General features: G+C 38.1%; 1 long non-coding RNA gene across 1 annotated transcript in view; it reads right to left on the minus strand.

Moving 5' to 3' along the window:
• Positions 1 to 22,596, minus strand: part of LOC309617797 — a 502,721-nt gene that overhangs the window by 271,700 nt on the left and 208,425 nt on the right. The gene's annotated exons all lie outside the window — the stretch shown is intronic.

Here is a 22,596-nt window from a genome sequence, read left to right on the forward strand (position 1 = left end):
GTAGAGAACGGACATATGGACACCAAGGGGGGAAAACTGCGGTGGGGTGGGGATGGTGTTGTGCTGAATTGGCCTATTGGGATTGACATGTATACACTGATGTGTATAAAATTGATGACTAATAAGAACCTGCAGTATAAAAAAACAAACAAACAAACAAAAAAAATCATAAGGAAGAGAAAATACATTTACAGTAATACACATGTTTATTGGGGAAATTTGCATATGAATGGACCCGTGCAGTCAAACCTGTTTTGTTCAAGGGTCAATTCTATATCATTAATTAGGATGAAAGTGTATGACTTAGTGTCATCATGATACACAATTAAAAGACACCTGGGAATTCACTGACAGCGCTAGCCACTTTATGAATCGATATTACAGCAGTGAAAAATAAACGATATGACAAAGGTTCACGTTCTTTTGGGTCATTAAGTGCTGCTTTGATGCACTGACTGTTTTCAAAGAAATTACATTTTTACTCACATAACAAATTAGTTACTGAGTTATCATAGGGCCCATCTGTTATAGTTTTATTACTGTTGATATGTGCATTCTGTTTTTGATTAAGGGCTGGGATTCCTAAGTCTGATCTTTGAAAATCATTTTTCCCCTTTTTTAGAAGAAGAAACATGATTGATTTACTCTAATGCCCAAGGTTTAGAGAAACTCCATGAACCAGCTTGGTCATATATTTTGTGAATGTTTGGGTAAAGCAGCCACATTATTCTGCAGATAAAGGTTAGGTCAATGAGTGGATCAGTACAATGCAAAAGAGGTCATTGAACTTAGAAGTCTTGGTTTTCTTCATCAATGTTTTCTTCGTTTTGCTATCCCATCCTCTAACCGATTCTCCTGAGTTGCAGAAGACATCAGACTCGAGGGAGGGAACAGAGCATCATATCTTCCTTATAAGCTGAGTTCTTGCTTCTCCTAAAACTCTAATTATAATCAATTTCCCGTCTTCCTCTAAGAGTCTATCAGGATGAACGGCATCTGTGCCAATCATCAGTAGACATCCGAGTCCCCCAGACACCCGTACGTGCCTCAGTCTTCCTTGGTTCTATTACCCTTCAAATGCTCCGACTCACTCTGACCTCTGGAAACGTATGCTGCCATCAGTAAAACTCCCTGTATGTTAACCTGCTCTCTAAAAATCCCCCCGCCCTTTTTTGTTTTAACACAAGTGCTTCCCAGACTTAAGTGTACCCAGAATCATGCAGAATATTCAAGCACAGGTCAAGGGCTCCTAACCCCAGAATCTGATTCAAGGGACCCAGAATTTGCCTTTCCATCAAGTCCCCAGATGATTCTGCTACCACTGGTTTGGTGACCATATGCTTAATTTCTTACCAAGGCAGACTCATCTTTGGAACTTGTTAAAGTATTCACTAATTAAGATCCTTCCTTATTTCTAGTTTTGCAATACCGATTCCTATAAATGGTGTCTGAGTGAATGCGTACGTGTATTGTCACAGCACAGATCGAACTGGCTAAACAGAAGGACTGACTTGAATGTTCTATAGACGTGGAATAAACTCTACAACTTGATTTCAGGAGAGTCAGTCTATCAGCACATCTATGAATGCTTTTCCTGGAATAGTTAAATAAATATTTCCCAAGCCCAGCCATGCCTCTCCCACACCTTCTAACAGAGTAAAATGGAAGCAGTAATGCACAATAAGTCTTTCTTTATGTGGTAGTAAATTCTGGTTTCCTTAACAACCATGAAGTGCTCCATTCATGAAATGTAGTCAGATCATTAAGGAAAGAGCTGACAACAGGTGCAAAACTTTGTTTCCAGAATTCAGTTCATCATAAACACAATCAGATGATTTAAGTACATTAATAAATGACACAGGAAAAAGGGGAAGGGAGGGATTTCAGGACAGCTAAGAGTGGCCAGAGGTCTGGCAAGAATACTTTTAAAAGAGTATCAGGAAGAAAAACACGGAAGGACAAAGCACAGGTAAAATCACAAAAGGTCACCATTGGGAAATTCCCATTAGTGGTGACAAGAGAAACAGGAGGAGCTAATGATTAGTGACAACGGCTGTGAATTTACTAATGGCTTTTCTCCCATCTGTCCCCAGCGCCAGGGAGCCACAGCCACCTAATTATACGAACTTTAACGTCTTGATAAAAAGCCCTTGTTTATTCCTTTGTACTTTCAGAGAGCAAATATTTTACTTGAGCAAAGGTTATTATAAAAGTGATCACTATGAGTAGCTTTGTTAAGCAGTATCCTGGGCGTGGGGCTGGGGAGAGAAGCCAGCTGATAGTGAGGTTTAGAGCATCACCTATTATCATCTATAACTACAGTGTAAAAAACTCCTGCAATGTGCAAATGCCTTCTCTAGTCCCAAAACAAAAAAGAAAATAACATACCCAAGAAGAAATAAACGGGCTAACAAGAGAAAAGCCAATGAAGGAACTCTTATATTCAGAGCAAAGCATTTTTGAAGCTACTGCAGGATAAGAGAAATGGTTACCAGAAATTCCCTGGCAGTCCAGTGGTTAGGACTCTGTGCTTTCACTGCTGCACTGTGTGGCCAAAAATAATGAAGATAACAAGTAAATTTTAAACATCTACTTTCTAAGAAAAAAAGGGAAATGGTTACCAAGAAATGGAAAGAAGTTTCAGAAAACAATTTTCATAATGGTAAAATCACTTTTGTACATAGAAATATATTTCTTCCTTAGGGCTGTACATCATGTTTTAAGTGCCCTAAATACATTAAATCAATACAAAACTAGCAAGGAGCGGGGCCATTGATATCTTCTGAAGCATGTTCATATATCATAGGATGGTTGCAAGGATAACAAGTTAATATACGTCAGTGATTAGAACAATGTGGGTATACATTAAGTGCTCAATAAATGTTATTTAAAAAAAGTAGCCATCATGACCTTCATAATCATCATCATTCACTGTGAACAATAAAATATGTCCTGGCTTATCAGATAAACCAAACAATTACCAGCTTTTAAAAGAGATGTAAATGTATTTTCCCTTGCTGATGACATTTTTGAAAATTAAAGAGATTTAAGAAGGGACTGGTCTGCCAGACAGTAAACCATATCATAGAACCTGTATGAGTGATAAGATAAATAAGCAGAAAAAAAGAACAGATTATGCTGTCGAGAGTTGATATCTACAACATTGATTCTTAGTATTTTGAGCAATACTTTGAAGGAATGTGAAGTATTTAGAGATACACCACCAATTTCTTTTTCAGTAAAATTTCTCATTTTTAACTGTAGTATAGAGTTGTTTCAGAAAATTGTACAAATCACAAGTTCAGTCTGATAAAATTTATAAGACGAGGCCACGAAACCATGACCCAGATCAAAATATAGAACATACTGGCACCTCAGAAACTTCCTGATTGCCTCTGTATAATTACTTCTGCACAAAGATTATCACTATTTTAATTAGTAGCTCACATATTAATTTTACTTGTTTTTAAAAATCTTAGGCAAATGGGATCTTTTAGGTCAGGCAAGTTTTCTCAAAATTATAATTTATTATTGTTATCATTTTTCATTTCCATTGTTACATAATCTATTCTATGAATATACCTAATTTAATTATCCATTATATTACTGATAGATATTTGAATTACTTCCAGTTTTTCAATGTTATATTTCCAGTTTGGAGGAGTATTTTATATATTTATTATATTACTGTTAATATATGTTTCCCATGTTTTACTTTTTTCTTTTAGTGATCAAATACTTCTTTATCTTCCCCCTCTATTAGCAGAGAATAACATCTATAACTATGGATTAGTGCTTTTATCATTTTTTGGGCAATGCAAGGGCTCCAGAATCCTAACTTCATTGTTTCTCTTCCATGTTCAATTCTACTTCATCATATGCTTTTTTTTTTTTTTTAACTTTTAACTTTATAAATTTATTTATTTATTTTTGGCTGCGTTGGGTCTTTGTTGCTGTGCGCGGGCTTTCTCTAGTTGCGGCGAGTGGGGGGCTACTCTTTGTTGCAGTGCATGGGCTTCTCATTGTGGTGGCTTCTCTTGTTGCGGAGCACGGGCTCTAGGCGCGCGGGCTCAGTAGTTTTGGCTCGTGGGCTCTAGAGCACAGGCCCAGTAGTTGTGGCGCACAGGCTTAGTTGCTCCGCAGCACGTGGGATCTTCCAGGACCAGGGATCGAACCCGTGTCCCCTGCATTGGCAAGTGGATTCTTAACCACTGTGCCACCAGGGAAGCCCCATCATATTTTTTTTTTAATTTTTATTTATTTTTATTTATTCATTATTTTTGGCTGCATTGGGTCTTCATTGCTGCGCGCGGGGTTTGTCTAGTTGTGGCGAGCGGGGGCTACTCTTTGTTGCGGTGTGCGGGCTTCTCATTGCGGTGGCTTCTCTAGTTGCGGTGCACGGGCTGTAGGCACGCGGGCTTCAGTAGATGCAGTGCATGGTCTCAGTAGTTGTGGCTCGTGGGCTCTAGAACGCAGGCTCAGTAGTTGTGGCGCACGGGCTTAGTTGCTCCGCGGCATGTGGGATCTTCCCGGACCAGGGCTTGAACCTGTGTCCCCTGCATTGGCAGGCGGATTTTTAACCACTGCGCCACCAGGGAAGTCCCATATGTTTTTATTTTAATTACATTTTATCTCCTATGTGACATTATTAAAGTCAATATTTATTTAACCTTATCCATATAATTACTCTTTTGTGTTTTCTTTCTTAAGCTTAGTGCTTGCAACTGGGATCCTTTTCCTTCAAAGAACTCCTGTTCAAAGAAGACTCCTGATGTTTACTTTAATGTTGATGGTGACACATTATCTTGGCATTTGTTTTTCTGAAAATAGCTTCATTTTACCTTCATTTGTGAAAAAGTTTGCTCAATACAGATTTATAGGTGAACTTCTGGGGGAGGGTCTTGTGGTTGTCATCTTTTCTGTTGAAAAGTCAAATATCTAACTTACTGTGTTTCCATTGAAAGGAACTTGTCCATTTCTCTAGGTGACTTTAAAAATGTACCTTGGGACTTCCCTGGAGGTCCAGTGGTTAAGACTTTGCCTTCCAATGCAGGGGGTGTGGGTTCAACCCCTGGTCGGGGAGCTAGGATCATCCCACATGCCTTGCAGCCAAAAAACCAAAACATAAAACAGAAGCAATATTGTAACAAATTCAATAAAGACTTTAAAAATGGTCCACATCAAAAAAAAAAAAATCTTAAAAAAAAATGTATCTTTGTCTTTGATATCTTGCAGTTTTCATTTGATATGCCTAAGTGTGGTGATGTTCTTATTCATCTAGTTTGGAGTTTGCTAAACTTGGTTTTTTTCTTTACTGAAGTATAGCTGATGTACAATATTGTAAGTTACAGGTGTACAGTATAGTAATTCACAATTTTTAAAGGTTATACTCCATTTATAATTATTATAAAATATTGGCTATATTCCTTGTGTTGTACAATATATCCCTGTAGCTTTTATTCCTGTAACTATTTTATACATAATAGTTTGTATCTCTTAATCTCCCACCCCTATATTGCCCCACCCCCATTTCCTTCTCCCCATTGGTAACTACTAGTTTGTTCTCTATATCTGTGAGTCTGCTTCTTTTTTGTTATATTCACTAGTTTGTTGTATTTTTTAGATTCCACATATAAGTGATATCATATAGTATTTGTCTTTCTGTCTGATTTATTTCATTTAGCATAATGCTCTCCAAGTCCATCCATGTTGTTGCAAATGGCAAAATTTCATTCTTTTTTATGGCTGAGTAGTATTCCATTGTATATATAATACAAATACATCTTCCTTATCCATTCATCTATTGATGGATACCTAGATTACTTCCATATTTTGGTGATTATAAATAATGCTGCTAAACTTTTGAATCTGTGGGTTGATGTATTTAATCATTTTTGAAATATTATTAGCCAGTATTTCTTCAAATGTCATTTCTGACCCATTCTCTTTCACCTGTTATTCTTGGAATATTTTAGGCTTTTCCACCATGTTCCTCTTATCTCTTATGTCCTTTTCTATATTTTCTCTTTCTGACTTTAAGTCTGATATTTTACCTATCTTAAAATTGAATCATTCTCTTCTGTCCTATCTAATCTACTGCAATCTGTTGGATTCAATTACATTTTCTTTTCAGTTTGGGGACTTCTATTTGATTTTTAAAATAAGTCCCAGCTCTTTTTTGAAATTGTCTAGCCTGACATCTAGCTTTCTAAATATATTAATTATCATTAACTTAAAATTTCTATTTGGAAATTCCAGTGACTGGATCATCTCTTTTCTGTGACTGTTTTATGATCCTGTTTTATGGCATGCCTCTTGATTTTTTTTATTGGATATCAGCTGTTGTGTATGAGCAATTATTGAAGATTTGGAAGATATTCTCCTTCTACAGAAAATATTTACTTTTCTTATGGCAGCCCAAGTTTTTAGCATTTATGAGAGTTGGTCTATTTCCAGAATGCCTGTTTTCCTGATGTGTAGACCTTAATGGGGTCTCCACTGAAAGCCTAGCTGAACCGGTTTGCGAGGCAGAAATAGAGACACAGATGTAGAGAACAAATGTATGGACACCAAGTGGGGAAGGTGGGTGGGGGGTGGGTTGAATTGGGAGACTGGGATTGACATATATACACTGATGTGTATAAAATAGATAACGAATAAGAACCTGCTGTTTAAAAATAAATAAAATTTAAAAAAAATTAAACCCAAATTTTATTTCACATGGTAATGTGACTACCAATAGCTGTGCTATTTTGCCTGAAACTGCTACTTTATGCTTGGTTTCTTAGGCTCTCCCCCTGCACATATTTGGTGTAAGCAAATGCCAAAAAGGCATATCAATGCAGAGTGTTAGATTTAGATCTCTCTGCTCCTTTTCTCTGGAATCTTGGTCCCTCAAGTCCTTGCTGTCTTGGTAGCCCTGAACCCCAGTCTTTGGCTCCTATTATAATACTTCTGAAAGTTCTAAGCCGCTCCTATTTTCCCTCTTAGCCACTCCACTGCTTATGCATGAGCCTCAGATGGAAAAGAGGCAGAGAATGTCTGACTCACCTCAATGTCTATTCTTTCTCAGCATCTTGAATCCTCAAGTCCTTTCTGCACTGCTTACTTCCTGAATACCTCCAAGAGCTTTGTTCTTGTTGTTAAATGTTATATAGCTTTTGTAGGTGATCTAGATTTTGATCAGTGAGTAAGAATAATTTTGCTGTATCAGAATATACATACTCCCAGGGCAATGCCTATTACATCTGTCAGGCCAAAGGAAAAGCACATATTTACTGAACCATATAAGAATTTTAAGTCCTGAGCTATTAGTATGAATAATTGTTTTACTCAGAGGGCATAGTGCCCTAGGAAAGCTACGTGAAGTGAATTAACTATGTGAAGTATAGTGTAAAGACCCTACAAAATTTCAGTGTTATAACAGCAACTGCTGTAAATCTGGCGAAGTGTTGATTCTACTTTTTCAATGCCTTTAACTGTGCCAACATAAATTCAACTCTTCAAGAAAGTACCATGAAAAAATAAGTATGCATGAGTGAGTGTTTTAAATCAGTGTCATAATGTAAAAGAGTATATATGATAAAGCAAATGTCAGATAACAGGAAAGGATTTTTTTATACAGCATTCTAGGACAAATTAGTATAGTGTTGGTAGGGGCAAAAATAAGCATAAATATTATACTATATACCAAGATAAAGTTGAAATAAAGAATAAGCTATCTAAACTTAGACATGGATGTTTAAAGATAATTATTTATCAAATTACTGCAGCAAGGCTTACATTCTGTACTTAAAGGAAAGGATGGATCACCTGAAATGGTAAACAAATGGGAACCTGTTTTTTTTTTGGCCATATGTAGGGCAATGAGAAATATTACAATATTTATAGAGTTCATACAAACTAATAATAAAAACATTCAGTGGAGAATAAGATATCACTGCAGAGAAATCTAGTTACATAGATATTATCATTCCATAATTTGTTGATTGCCATCAAAATCAACACATGTCTTAACTGTTGTTAAGCTCATAGTGGCCAATATAAGGTTTCCAAAATACTAGTTTTCTCACAAAAGCTCAAATTTTATCACTAGCAGCAAATACTGTCAGTTTAGTTACTTAAACTGACAGGCTTACTTTTATCATTTTCAAGAAAATTTCTGCCAAATACCAAAGTCTGAATAACCATAGTTGTCAATTGTTCTTTCAAGTAACAATAGTGTTCTTTAAAAAAAGGAGCTAGTTCAGCTCGTCACTCAAAGAATTGCATAAGCCTAAGACAACCACTGTAGTTCAGTAGGCAGCTGAGGTGTTTTAGAAATGTTTCCAATTGCATTACACACAATAATTAAAAATATGTATACTGAGTGGTGGGAATTTAATAAAATTAATAAATGATACTGCTTCCTCAAGGACGTTCCTAAGTGAAACTGGCTTTTTTTTTTTTTAACTGCATGTGCATGCATGGTCATGGAAATGCAATGACTACAAATACAGTTTAGTGCCCCTGCCTTACCTCATGCTCAGGCATCAGCAGTTTTACCCCTCATGGCTTTTCCGCCATCAGTGAAAGACAAATAACATCTTAGTATTATTATAAAAGTATTTTGATCTCTTGGACTCCATGAAAGGGTCTTGGGGATGCCCAGGAATCCGCAAACCAAACTTTGAGAATTGTTGTGATAGCTCACTGAGTTCTATAATAATAATATCCCTATTTAATAGATGTGGAAAGGACCATATAAGGAGGTTAATACATGCCAAAGGTCACAACATAGTGCCCCATTGTTAACAATATGGTGCCATGCACCTCAGAATCTAAAAGGGTTGATCTCACGTTGTGTTTATCTCTCACTGACACATTTACACACACACACACACACACACACACACACACACACACACACACACACACACACAAAGGGACACAACACAAGGAAACTCTGGGAGATGTTGGATGTGTCTATTACCTTGATTGTAGTGATGGCATCACAGGTATTTTTTGCACATGTCCAAACTCATCAAATTGTACACATTAGATATCAATTGTATCTCTAAGTCTAAAGGAAAAACAAGATTTTAAACCGGGAAATCTGGCCCCAGTGTCTGTGCTATTAACTACTGTACTGTGTAACCACACAGAATAGAACTAGAGGTTTCAAAACTGAGTTAAGGAACTGAGTTTTGGGTGTGCAGCTCGTGGCCATGACTCTCAAAGATAATGCAGATGATGATTAGAGGACTTGGCATAGAAGGAAAATACGAGCTAAATGCGGAAACAATGGAGGAAAATGAAAATGGGTCTTGGAGCCCGGCCTTTCCTGATCATCAAAAGTTTGAAGGATATTTTAGCAGAAATTGTAGACTTCACAAGAAGATTGGGTTGGGGCCGGGGAACAGTTATTCACAAGTGGGAATGGGACCTGGGCAGACCTCTTCTCTCCCAAGGAGATCAGAGGGGAGATAAAAAATAACTAAATTGGAGAGAATTGTACAGGAGATTTTCTTTGGAGATGGATGTTCCAGATATTGTTGAAAGCAGAAAGGGTTGTGAAAAAGATCCTGGGCAAAGGATGTGCACATATTAGAACAGGCTGTGAATTACAGTGGCACCTATATTGTATATCAAAATATACATGACAGGAATGTATATTGTATATTACAGAAACACACTATATTACAGGAATCCTATGTGGATGTGTGTGTGTGTATTAGAATTTTCCCTCCACCAGACATATTTCTTCTTGGAGCGTTGAGCAGCACTCCACTGCCTCCACCCTCCAACATTTGATGGAAAATTTTGGGTTAGGAGTAAATAAGCAAAAAATACTTAGCCTCAAGGAAGAGAATTTACATAAGATTTTCCGTATCTTGAAACACATGCTTATTGGGACTAAACAGGTGGTAAACCAGTTCTCTTAATTATATACAAACTAGCTCATAATTACACACCAACCTAATCCCTGGTAATCTTAGTAGACGTTTCTGCTTATGCAAGGTATGCTACACAAAGGTACTGTCTTTTTTTTTTTTTTTTAAGAAAAGACAAAAAAAAGTTTGGAAATTCTCAGTGATCTCCTTGTTCCCTCATTTATTTTTCCACAAACTCTCTTTAAACTCAAAGTTATCAATTTACCGTTTAATGATATGGTCAGTTAAATGTATCACAATCCTAAGAAACAGTCCTACATTTCAAGCTTGTGTTACACATAGTTTCCGACAACTTTTTTCCATGCCCTGATGTTTCCAATATTGAGATTTTGCACACTTTAGACTCCAGCTCAGTGTTACAGGACCATCTACACTATTATTAGGACACTTTCCCCCAGATTTATTTTCTTTAAATTCTATTTGCGTTGTCTAATTCCAGTTCAAAACTTAGAACAAGTTCTGTTTATTAACCTGTAAGATTTTAAGTTTTCCATTGGGCTTTTAATATCTGCCATACTTTTCCTTTATAGAAATAAAAACGTCAGCTATGTCTTTAGTGAGCCTTTTGTACTTAATTCACGCTAGCATGCTCCCTTTAGCTTTCTCACAGTCCCATGATCACTCATTGCAGCTCTGGGTGCATATTTTTCTCCCATCATGCCCTGATGGCAGTATCTTCATTTTACTTCTCTCTTTAATCAAATCCTCAGATTCTCCTTCGCTCTTGGAAATGTTTCACACAGCAATGTCTGTAACAATTTTGAGACCTCACAGTTTATGCTGTGCTCTTCATTTTTATTTCCTACATTTTACTTTTTTAAATTTTATCGAAGTATAGCTGATTTACAATGTTGTGTTAATTTCTGCTGTACAGCAAAGTGATTCAATTATACATATATATTCTTTTTCATTACGGTTTATCACAGGATACTGAATATAGTTCCCTGTTGTTATACATTAGGACCTTGTTGTTTATTTCATACATTTTAAAACTTGTCTTTTAAGCTCTGCCCCATGTTGTCACCTATTGGAGTGTCTATCCATCTCTCATCCTTTTTCTCTCCCGATCCTTGCTCCTGTAGGGCTTGGAGCCCTATTCGTCGTGACACACGATGTCTTCTACTCTCTAGCTACAGTTGCCTGCATTGAAGTCGACCCTTGAGCAAGACCAGGCCAATTAGATTCTCTCCCTGGAAAATCTGAATTTTTACTGCGATCAGCTAGTTGGTCAGTGATGGTCGCTAGATTGCAGAAGATGCAAACCCCAAATCTTAAAGAGTGGCCATGTTTAATCATGGGAGTACTGAAAAAGAAACAGCTGGTTTTCAAAGGAAAAAAAAAGAATGCATAGATGATCAGGCATGAGAGATGGATACCACTGCCGAGACACCGGATGGTTTTCTAAGTTTTGTCTGAGGCCTTCCTGAGTCGAGCTACTACTTTCGCTACCCAGTGTTTCCATGGTGCGTCATGGAACACAAAGTAGTTTTAAAGAGTTTCTGTGACTTGTCAGCATGTTTGTTTTCTAAGATGAAAAGAGATGGTGCCCTTTGGGGTGTACATCGTATGTGTCCTATTAAGTTGTCATTTTGTTTGTTAATCAGAGTAGATGCTCCTTACTGATGCTTAAAGTCTGGAAAGAAAAAGATGGTACTTCTGTTACAAAGATGTCAGGCTGAATGTGGAACATACGTGAGTGTCGGAGCAAGGAAGACTTGGGTTTGAACTTCCGATTGGCTTTTTACCAGCTGTGAGTCCTTCGAGAAATCACTTTATTTCTCTGAGCCACACGTTACCTTACTTATGCTGTACCCTTAACCTTCAGCACATTGTCGATCACAGAGCACAGCAGGCTCGCTAATACAAGGACTTTCGATCTGCCAAGGGCATTTGGGGCAGAAGTAAGCACATTTTAATTTCCTTGCATATTTTGTCTATTGGGGGAAGAAAATGAACAGAAATCTGAGGCATCCTCACAGGTTTCTGTGGATGACAGCTTAGCAAATGGTCACAGAAATGGACAAAATGAAATGGAAACCCCTAAACCCCCAAATAGAATACATGTTAATGTAAACTTAAAGTAAGCTCTTCTTTTCGGCATTATCTTATTATTAAAAGAAAATTACCAGTACATGGGAGTGGAGTCTCCTACCTCGGAAATGATATCCTGAATGACCATCTATCTATAGATTTGCAAGATTTTTTTTTTAATATGGAAGTATAGCTGATTTACAACGTTGTGTTAATTACTGCTGTACCGCAAAGCGATTGAGTTATACATTCCTTTTTTTAATATATTCTTTTCCATTATGGTTTATCATAGGATACCGAATATAGTGGAGATTTTAAATATATTCATCACTTTCAGTTTCTTAAATATTTGTAAATTAACCTTAACAACCGAGTTCTTAGATAAGAACAGACACAAAGATTTACCTCGTTTTATTTTCTATGAAATTCATTCTCCCAGAATGGTGGCTTTTTGTTTTTTTCCATCTGAAAGTATTTTCCTCCACTTTTAATGACACGTTCACTAGTGTGATTATTTTCTTAACGGCCACCCAGTCACCTCCACTAGACTTGAAGCTCCATGAAAGTAGGAATTATTCCTGTGTTTGTCCCACATTTTATTGTTAGCGCTGCCAGAGTACTTGAAATGTAACAGGCATTCAACAAATAATGGTTGGATAGATGGATGAATGAATGAATAAAATTAACTTGAATTTAGGGGGTAACGTTACATCTCCCACTCTACCCCTGCCCCGGAAAATGCATTAAGTTCAGAGATATGTATATAATTTACTGAGATTTATTAAACTGGTAATACCTGCCTAGAACAAAGTTCTTGCTTTTTAAATTTGGCCACAAATAACTTTTCCCAGAATGGAAATTTTAATAATTAGCTTCGTTTCATATGTCTGTTAACTACATTTGTATAAAATGATGTATGCATTTCAAGTCTTAAAATCGACCTTAAAGTCACAGTTTAGCCTATGTTAGCTGGTATTAACTACTTGCACGTTTCACCTTATCTATGCCAAAAGTTATGGCTAAAATGAGTTTTAGACAGCATGTCTTTTTTTTTTTTTTTTTAAGTAAAGGAAAGATACCGAGTGATGAATGAATTAAAATAGTTTGAGGCTATAGTTGAGAAAAGAATGATGAAAAAGCAAATTGTGTATAGGAAGGGATGGAAACAGTAATAAATTAGTGTAAACAGATATAGAAAAATGTAGTTGATGCCAAAAATATGGATGGGAGTGAAACCATTATTTTTCAATGGTCTAGAGCCAAAATACCATATAAAACAGACTCCCAGACTGGCAGATTTATGAGCGAGTCATAAAAACTAGTGATCATAAAGGTGTTAGAGGGGAAAATAAAAATCTAAACACCATTTACCTTGATTAGATTCAGGATTGAACTGAACTAAGTCTCAGAGGGAAAGAGGAATTTTGCAGTCCAGTAAATGTCTCTATATTATTCACAGACAGTACCAGCCTTTCTGGGAAAGACAATGAATGGGAGATGTCATTTCATCAGCCACTTCCTTAAAATGATAGTAACTAAGAGCTGATACTTATGAAGTGTGAATTTCAGGCCAGGCTCTCTGGTGTCAGTTCTGTCTGCATATCACCACCTTGGACTGGTTGCCTGTCACCTCTTGCTTGAATTACTATACCAGTTTCCAACATGTTCCCTGCTTCTGCCCAGCCTATTCTATTATGGTGTATTATCAACAAAACAATCAGAGGAATCATGCCTTTGCTCTCCTAAAACCTTGTGATTGTCTTCTGTTTCACTTAGAGTAAAATCAAAGTCCTTTCACTGGTCAAGGGGAGCAGAATACATGATCCCAAAATATGCCGCTCTGGCATGTGGATTATTTTGAGCTGAAGGCAAGCAAGACCCAGCAGACTCAAGAAAAAACTTTTACCTCTCCCTTCACTACCCAAAAGAATTTGGATTGGGGGCCTGGCTCAGAGAGAGAGCCATTACCAGAGATAACTTTTACCTGAATGACCTATCTATATGGCAAGGCAAGCATCTAATCACCAAACATCTGCTCTGATTGCCCTGAGAATTACTCTCCTCCACTTTGAAGTCCCAGGCCCCTGTCCCATTCCTTAGCTCAGATGGTGTGTAAGCCTCATTATCCAATTTGCCCTTGGGTCTCATATTTCGTGGGGCTCCATGTGTATAAAATTTGTTTTTCTTTTGTTAACCTGTTTTACGTCAATTATCAGACCAGCCAAAGAACCTAGATGGATAGAAGGATAATTTTTCCTCCCCAGCGAATGGCCTTCAGGTCTATATGATCTGACCCTCCATTCATTCTTCGATTCTATCTCCTGCTTCTCTCCCTTGGGTCCAAATACCTTGGCTTCCATGCTGTTCCTCAAACAATGGGAGCATGTTTTCACCTTAGATCCTTAGCATTCATGGTCTTCTTCACCTGGAATGTGCTTCCTACAGATACCTTTACTGTTGCCTCTCTGCCCTTAAATTTGTTTTGTTCGAATGTCACCTTTTTTTTTTTTTTAAGATTTTTATTTACTTATTGATTGACTGATTGATTGATTGCTATGTTGGGTCTTTGTTTCTGTGCGAGGGCTTTCTCTAGTTGCGGCAAGCAGGGGCCACTCTTCATCGCGGTGCGCGGGCCTCTCACTATCGCGGCCTCTCTTGTTGCGGAGCACAGGCTCCAGACGCGCAGGCTCAGTAGTTGTGGCTCACAGGCCCAGCTGCTCCGCGGCATGTGGGATCTTCCCAGACCAGGGCTCGAACCCGTGTCCCCTGCATTAGCAGGCACATTCTCAACCACTGCGCCACCAGGGAAGCCCCAAATGTCACCTTTTTAAAGAGGACCACTGCTATTAAAAACTAATATGCCAAATAATTTACTTATGTAACCGAGCGAGTTTACCTGAAAACTGGGTTCGCCTCTTGGTGGGTGTCAAGCCAAAAGACACAACCAAGCCGAAGATCAGGAGAAGGAAGGGTTTATTATTACTAGGATTTATTATTACTTGCAGCAATTAAGGAGAACACTGGAGGATCCTTTCCAAAGCAGTGTCTTCCCAACAGCAAAATCAGGGGAGTTTTAAGCTAAGGGTACATGCATATTCATGAAGGGGCTTGAGCAGAGGAGAACTCAGCATAGAATTGGGGCAAAGGTTGACAGAGTCCAAGCTCTAGTTGATTGAAGTCAGGAGGGTCAACATCATTCTGTCTTCCACCTGGGTGTGGGCCTTAGTTCCTGCAGAACTCAAGGGTCTATTATTATGTATCTCCCTTGAGGAGGAACTAGGATTCTGCTTCATCACCACACTCTTGTCTGACTGCCTTTTCTCTGTTCCTGCATTCCTTTGTTCCCTTAAGATCATTAATTACTGAGACCTGTTCAAGGGCAAGCATTGTGGCCAGGCTTAGGTCACAAAATGGCTTAGGCCAAAATGGGTTCTCATGTCAAGAAAGCCATGCCTGATTCTCTTTCTCCGGGGACCCCCTATCCTATCTGCTTACACAAGGGCTCCTGTGTCTGAGGCGCAGAAAGCCAAACTCTGACAAGGGCTGTTTGCAGCAAAGTGAGTGTTTATTTGTAGGGTGCCAAGCAAGGAGAATGGACAGCTCATGCTCAAAAGACCTGAACTCCCTGATGGCTTTTTAGGAAAGAGTGTTTAAAGACAGTGTTAGGGAAGAGCATCAGTGGATGCCTGCTCAGCTCGTGGACCTTCTTCTGATTGGCTGGTGGTGAGGCAACAATGTTTCAGGAATCTCAGTCATCAACCTCTGGTTCGAACCAGTCTGGGGTCTATGTGATCAGCTCGTAGTTGCCATTCTCCACCAGTTGGGGGGGGGGTCTTAGTTTTTGCAGAACAAGTCAAAGATATGCATCAGATTGTTATCTACATCCCTTCAGGAGGAACCAGGAGTCCTGTGACTCTATTGTTCTAATCATTAAATGCTTGAGTCTGCTCTTTGGAACTCAGGGAAAGCATGAGACTAAAGCCTTTTTTCTACAAACAAGAAATGGGGGACACAGAGGGACTTTTTTACCCGGGAGGGCCCCCCAGGGTCTTGCTTGGCTTCAGTCCTCCCTTTTCTTTGGGAGGTTCTAGTATTATTACATCACACATGGTTAAGCACCTGTAGGTAGGGTTCTTGACTTCTCAATGATTTTAAAATAAACATTATGTAAAATTCACATACACTACTCCGAACTATTTCTATAGCGTAGTTTTTATGAGAATAATTGGATGAGTTGAGGGAAACTTTTGACACAGGAGATAGCTTGATGACTTAATTTTTTCCATAAACAGATTTAAACTTTCTGAAGCTGGTATACAGCCTTCTAATTGACATTTTTGCTTTGAAAATTATAATACCATGATGAAAATTCCTTTCAAAAGATGATAATCCATCTTCCGTTTCTGTTTACGTCGGAGAATTCCAATTCATCACCTCCACTAAAGACTGCAGTCATTTGCTCCTAATCGGTCTTCCTGGGCACTCTGTCCCAACTGCAGGGCAAAGCTGCACGAAACATCTCATTACAGAGGCAGAGGGCTGGCAATAAACATCTTCTACAGCCTACGTTTCTGCCAGGAAAGGGCTTTGCTCCTTTGTCTAGCTAATGGTGTTCTAGGCTCTTAATTGTCCTACATCAAATATCTCCAAATACTTTAGTGTCCTCATCAGAAAAACAAAACCAACCACGATTTCAGGCCTGAAGCTCCATCACTTGTTCTAGAATAAGGAAATCTGCCTGGCTCAGCAGTCCGACCCAGGGAGATGGAGAGGAAGCATCTTAGAGCTTGTATCACTCCAGGGAGACTTTACCCAAGCAGAAGACCTGGTTCCCCTCCCCTCTTCCTTTTCCCTCCCCTTCTCTTCCTTTTGGTTGTATTTATAGGTTTTGTGGCTGGGCTAGAAAGCCAGAGAAGGTCAAGGAATTTTCACACCTTGCTGCCACAAATGACAATCTCTATTAAGTGTGGGTATTTTTTTTCCCTAAAGAAAAGGAAATTTTCAGGAAAACTCCAGGAACTGCTTCCCCACAGCCCAGCTAGAGAGAGACCCTTAAGAGATTTGAATGTTGGTATAATGGTTTAGAGGAAAAGGTTTAGTCCAGACAATTGTACTTATTAAATATAGTGTTAAGGAGTCTAAGTTCTTAACCTGGGAACACACTGTGTTCAATTTAAATACATTAATACAGTCGTCCCTTGGTATCTACAGGACATTGGGACTTTGGGACCTCTGTGGCTACCAACATCTGCAAATACTCAAGCCCCTTGTATAAAATGGCACAGTATTTGCATATAACCTATACACAGCCTTCCATATACTTTAATTCATCTCTTGATTATTTACAGTATCTAATACAATGTAAATGCTATATAAATAATTGCCGCTGCACAGAAAATTCAAGTTTTGCTTTTTGGAACTTTCTGGAATTAAAAAAAAATTTTTTTTCCACCTGCAGTTGGTTGAATCTGCAGATGCAGAATCCGTGGATATGGAGGACTGTAGTCACACTATTACTATTATTGAACACCAACTGTGTGCCAGGAGTTAAATTAAGTCTTATTTCACCCTTCCAACAACGCTGTACAGGCAGACCTTGTTTCATTGCGCTTCACTTTATTGCACTTTGCAGATACTGCATTTTTTTTTTATTATTATTTTTTTAAATAAACTGGGGGTTTGTGGCAACCCTGCATTGAGCAAGTCTATCAGTGCTGCTTTTCCAACAGCTTTTGCTCACTTCAGTTCTCTGTTGTCACGTTTTGGTGTTTCTCTCTACATTTCAAACTGCTATTATATTCCGGTAATTTGTGATCAGTAATTTTTGTTACTACTATGACTTGCCGAAGGCTCAGATGATGGTCAGCATTTTTAAGCAATAAAGTGTTTTTAAATTAAGGTATGTACATTGTTTTTTAAGACATAATGCTATTGCATGCTTAATAGACTACTGTATAGTGTAAACATAACTTTTATATGTACTGGGAAACCAAAAAAATTCACGTGACTTGCTTTATTGCAATCTTTGCCTTATTGTGGGTATCTGGTACTGAACCCACAATATCTCTGAGGAACGCCTATAATGTAGGTACATTTTTTTCCAGTTTTACAGCTGAGAGAATTGAGGTGTACAGCATTATGTAGCTTGCCCATGGTCATTCCACGGGAGGGTATTGGTCCCACTGCTGTAGAGTCACATTTCTGTAAACGACACATCTGGTCCACGGATGCGTCTTGTTTGGTTCACAAATAAAAATATTTCTGAGTCACATCGACATCACTTAATTCTCCCACCCATGATGTGTGCAAACATGTGCATGTTTTAGTGGAAATAGTCCCAACCCCAGCTCCACTGTGGTTGCATAAACAAAACTAGTCAAAAAGAGTGCATGCTTTTATTGGTTCTTTGGAATCCTAACTCTATTAATATAGTTGCTATATAGTAACTAAAAAAAAAAAAAAAAAAATTTCTGTTTCAACACTGAGTCAGAGTATGCAATCTTCATTTGTATGCCCTCATGGTCACTTCTTATTATTATATACCCTGCTGCCTTTCATCATTCTTGTTTTACTTATCCTGCCTCTATTTTCAACAAATATTTATTGAGGCCCTCCTGTGTGCCAGGCACTGTTGTAAGGATGGAGGTTAGAGTTTTTAACACAATAGGAAAAAAAAAAATACATGCTTTTAAGGAGTTTGCAAAACTCTGATGTAGTGCATTCATCATTTCACAGTGGGGATATATCCTCGCAGATATCTAACAGAAAAAGACAACACTAAATATGTTACCTTTCCAACTTAAAATTAGAGCCTGGTATATCTGAATTTCTCAAAAGCTCCTCTGAAACTAAAAGCACAGTTGGCTGCCTGAGGTCTAATTTGGGAAGCATCTGATCATTTTTGTCCTTAAATAGCTTCTGCACTTATTTGTCCAGCTCTAAAAATCACCACCTCAAAAACACTTCTTTGGGTTAATGCAGTGTTTCTGGTAATGTAATGCTAAAATGAGCATTTATGAAAAATGTTAATATTGATGTAGTCCCCGTGTTATCTATGCATAGTTAATATACATGGATAGATACAGTGAGTCTAGGGATTTAATTGTTGCACAGTAATCATGATCAATTTATGATGATGGGGTTTATATTTGCAAAATACACATTGATGGCAGAATGAGATGGGAAATTCACAGGCTGAAATTGGGGAAGGAGAGCCGTTGAGAACATTTGAGGGAGTTATCGGTGTGGCACCCATGACCAGCTGTAGAAGTGAGAATTGTAGCAGGTATGCTTTGTGTTTCTTTCCTCTCTTTTATGTGAATAAAACTGGTGGTGACTGAAGTTTGGGATTTAAATGGTATTACGCCCAAATGAACATCACCAGTGACGACTGCGGAATGGATTTTGTGGGTTCCTTTTATTGCGGCCACGTGGTTTTCGTTGGGAAAATGATAAGCGTGGGTGCTGAGGAGGAATCGGGTAGATGGGCTGGATGGCTTCCTTTGGCTGCCGAGATCCATTCTTGTTCAGGACACACCTTGCTCTGAGCCTCGGAGGGTGTAGCCTTCATCTACAAGTCTCTTCCGTCCTCCAAGGTCCCGTTGGGTTCAGCCTATGGGGTGGTCAGCTGGTGCTCAGAGGGTGGAGGAGAATGAGGTCAGCTCTTCCCTTGGCTGGCTCATTGCTGAGCTGTGGATAGAGTAGCTGGTTTCCTCTTCCAAGGGCCTTAGCTCTTGTCAGTTCTACCCCACAGTTCCATCTGATTTTCTGTAACCAGTCCTTCATCTTGGGATGGTAACGATTTCATGCTGTAGTCAGCCCCAGGGTGCTTCCATCCCTGGGGCTTTCTCGTAACCTCATATATTTTCATAAATACTCTCCCCTCCTTTTTTTTTAAACTTTCCTCCATTTCCCCATTTGTTTTCAGCCTTGTCCCCGATTGACTCATATCCTATTAATATAATAATACTAGCATACTCCTGATACTAGCTAATACCAATGGAGCAAATGCAGTTTCATACTTATGTGTTATCTTTCCCTGAACATTGCTAGTTATGTGTTGTCTCATTTCACTCTCAGAACAGCTAATGAAAACAAATTTTGTTTAGTTTCCCCACCTTCCATTGGAATAAACAGAGGCAAATTAAATAATCTATCCAAAATTACCTAGACTGTTAGGCGCAAAGGGTTGAATCCAAGTTTTATTCCAGACCCACAATGATTTGTAGAGGACCTCATAATGGGGGGAGTGAATAACTCTAAAAACAAGACAGAAAATTAAGGGACCAGGGCCAGCAAATGGTGACCAGAAAGAACTAGAAAGGAACACGTGTCTAAATTTATAAGACAAATGAAGAGTACTCAACACCCTGCATAAAAAGGAAAATCCATAAATGAATTAGAATGAGTAACTAAAAGGTACTCAAGTGCCAAGTGGTTCTGGAGCAAAGCCATCCCTGGGTTGAAACATGATTGGTTGTAAAGTGCACCATTTCCAAAAAGAAATCTGAGTTATCCCAGGATTAAAATCTCATTTGAGTGTTATCTTCACATTCTCGCACTCTTTAAAAATGTCCCCTTAAATTCTCTACTTATCCCGAAGCATCTTCTCTCTACCTGATGGGACTAACAGAAAGTTGAAAAGGACATAGGAATGTTTCCAGATTTAATGCAAATTTAAATAATTTTTATTTTTCTCCTATTTATAGTGATCTAACATAAAACACATTTTACTCAATTTTCCATTAAAAAAATGGAATTATTCTGATGAAATATCTGGGCCTTTGGAATAAGATATGATAAAATCAGAATGCCCACAGAAATGAAACTTTCTGTTTCACAAGAATTAAGAAACAGTTTGGCTTCCTTCTTGTGAAAATATTTTAAATTATTTACAAATGATCGTACCTCTATTTCAGTAGAGTAAACATAATGAAATCCTGTTTAATTTCTGAAAAAAATGTTTAGTGCTTTAGGAAAATTGCAGTTTGGATTCTCACTGTTATAAGCAAAACAATAGATGCAATGCTATAAGAGACAGAAACAAGCTCTAAAAATACCTGCTGAATATCATTGGAGATTTTTGGTTTGTTTTGTTGTGTGCATATTGAAATGATCATTGAAACCCAGAATCTCATTTATGAAAGTTTACATTATAAATGTATTATATTAGCTAATAAATACAATAACAACCCATAACTTTATTTATAGTTTAATATTATATTAAATTTAATTTGTATGTTCCCTCGTATGAGGTGAGAAATACTTTCGTGTCTTTTTTTCTCTTCTGTAAAAGCTGCCAATTAAGCCAGCATCATATAGAACTTTGTTTTTCTCTAGTTTCTAATACAGTTTTTTCTCTCTCTTCCCCCTGAACCCCTCCCTGGGCCCCAGATTTATTTTTCTCTTCTTGTGTTCTCTACATGTGATAATTCCAGCTAAATGGACATCTTCTCGGTCTCAATTCCCAATGCTATACAGAGAGAAATGGACTGACCCAGTTTGGGTCAAGAAGTTGCATGTGGTCCCCTCAGTTATGGTCAGGTCACATAATAAAGCAGCACCAATGAAGGGTCACCTCTTATGAAAAAGGGACATAACATAAAAAGGAGTTTTGGAGTGACATGGGAAGACACACACATCTTTATACCCGCCTAGTCATTAATAGTTTCTGAACTCAACCATCAACTGTTTAAGTGTCCTGCTTTAAATATGTTTTACTGCCTGTCATTTAAAATTGCCTTTGAAAATAAGTGGACCATAAACCTTTTAAAAGCAAAGGTTAAATGGGATCATCTTAGATTTGGAGCTGAAATATTTAAGGAACGAGATCTTAAATGGTGGATAGTCGGGAAGGTGAACATATTTCAATGGCTGATTAATATTGATCACACTGATTTATTATAGTTTACTTAAATGCTTTATTACCTTACATTTAAGATTTTTTTTTCCACTGCCCTGATTAACATTGAAGTAACATTTTATATAACACTTTCTCTGTAGCTTTTTTTTTTTTGTCTTGATTATCAAAAGTGTACATATGGGATCAAAACTATGAATGCTTTTAGTGAAAAATTCCAAAACTATTTCCCTTAAGTTTTCGGCAGCCACACAAGAGCATCTATTTTACTACACCGAGTGACATATGGGTATTATGACTTTTTCCTGAAGGCTGTTAAACAATAAATTAAAATGTCTGATTTTAATCTGCACATTTATTTTTAACAGGTCATATTGGATAATGGTTTACTAATTTGATTTCTGAATTTGCAAATTGTATAACTTTATATTTGTGTTTTGAATACGTCACGAGGGATTGGGTCATGCTGTGGACGTACTAACCCCAAAATATCAGTGGCTTCACATGTAGATATTTATTTCTCATTTATAGAAAATCATTTTGTATCCAACCAATTTCTTGGGCACTTCCTTACAAGCGGGCCGTGGAGCAGGCCACTCCCAGCTTGCAGGTCTAATATTTGGAACCCATGAGTCCGAGGGTTGTAGGTCAGGGGAAGAGAGGGTGCCCTGCGGGCTTTACTGCCTCAGCCTGGAAGAAACAGCCTTCTCTTCCTCTCACAGTCCGTTGGGCAGAATTAGTCACATGGCTCCACCCAGGTGCAAAGCAGAACGA

Source organism: Balaenoptera borealis (genome assembly GCF_965194805.1).
Source record: "Balaenoptera borealis genome assembly, chromosome: 20".
Lineage (NCBI taxonomy): Eukaryota > Metazoa > Chordata > Mammalia > Artiodactyla > Balaenopteridae > Balaenoptera > Balaenoptera borealis.